An 870-nucleotide genomic window follows, 5' to 3' on the forward strand; every position below is an offset into this window, starting at 1 on the left:
GGGGGGGGGGGGGGGGGGGGGGGGCAGGCCTCGGGGATTTTACGGAAACACTGGGTGGGAGGAGCCCGCAGCTTGGAGGGCACCCGTGCCAGCCTTCGGGGCTTCTGGGATGGCGCAGTGCCTGCACGGCCCGGAGGCGCACACGCCGGCATTGTCCCTGGAGCCGGGAAGCCCCTCGGCCCGCCGGCTGCCCCAGCCCCACAGCCCGCAGCGGCCTCCCCCCGCCCCCCCAGCCAGGCTGGGCGGCCGCGCTGCCAGCTGCTCGCAGGGCCTATTGTTCCGCAGTGACAAGCAATGGCTGCAGGAACACAGGCCCCGAGGCTGGAGGGGAAGGGGGAGGGGTGGGGCGAGCTGGGGAAATGGCTCCCATCCGCGCCTTGCTGGCCGGCCTGCAGGAGCCCGGGCGCAAACACTCCGAGCCCACTGCTGCCTCGCTCGTCTTCTCAGGATGTGATCCTCGCTGGACGTGCGTGTCCCCGGTTTTGTGGGTGAATGTGCAGAGTCAGGCCGCCTCTAGAAAAGGAGTTTGGGTCACTTCTCGCCCAGCCAAATGCCTGAAAACAGTGCCAGGTGGCTGAGTGCTTTTGAAATGGTGTTGTTTCGAGTCAATGCATTCCGCACGCTCGTCGCGGGGACCGCGTCCTGGGGTCTGGACGGGTTCCAGTGACGGTGATTTGTGTGCAGCTTGGTGCTGTCGGGCAGTCCCTTTATGTGATCCTCAGGACGATTCTGAAGGGGATGGCAATGGGGGGGGCTGAGCAGACCTAGGGAAACTGAGGTACACGGAGGAGCCCCAGGCTGCTAGCTGCAGTGTGTGTGTGTGTGGGGGGGGAACGGACGTCTTAAACTCTGGACTCCAACTTTTATTAT

This window comes from Ursus maritimus, unplaced genomic scaffold (genome assembly GCF_017311325.1).
Source record: "Ursus maritimus isolate PB19 unplaced genomic scaffold, ASM1731132v1 scaffold_6, whole genome shotgun sequence".
NCBI lineage: Eukaryota > Metazoa > Chordata > Mammalia > Carnivora > Ursidae > Ursus > Ursus maritimus.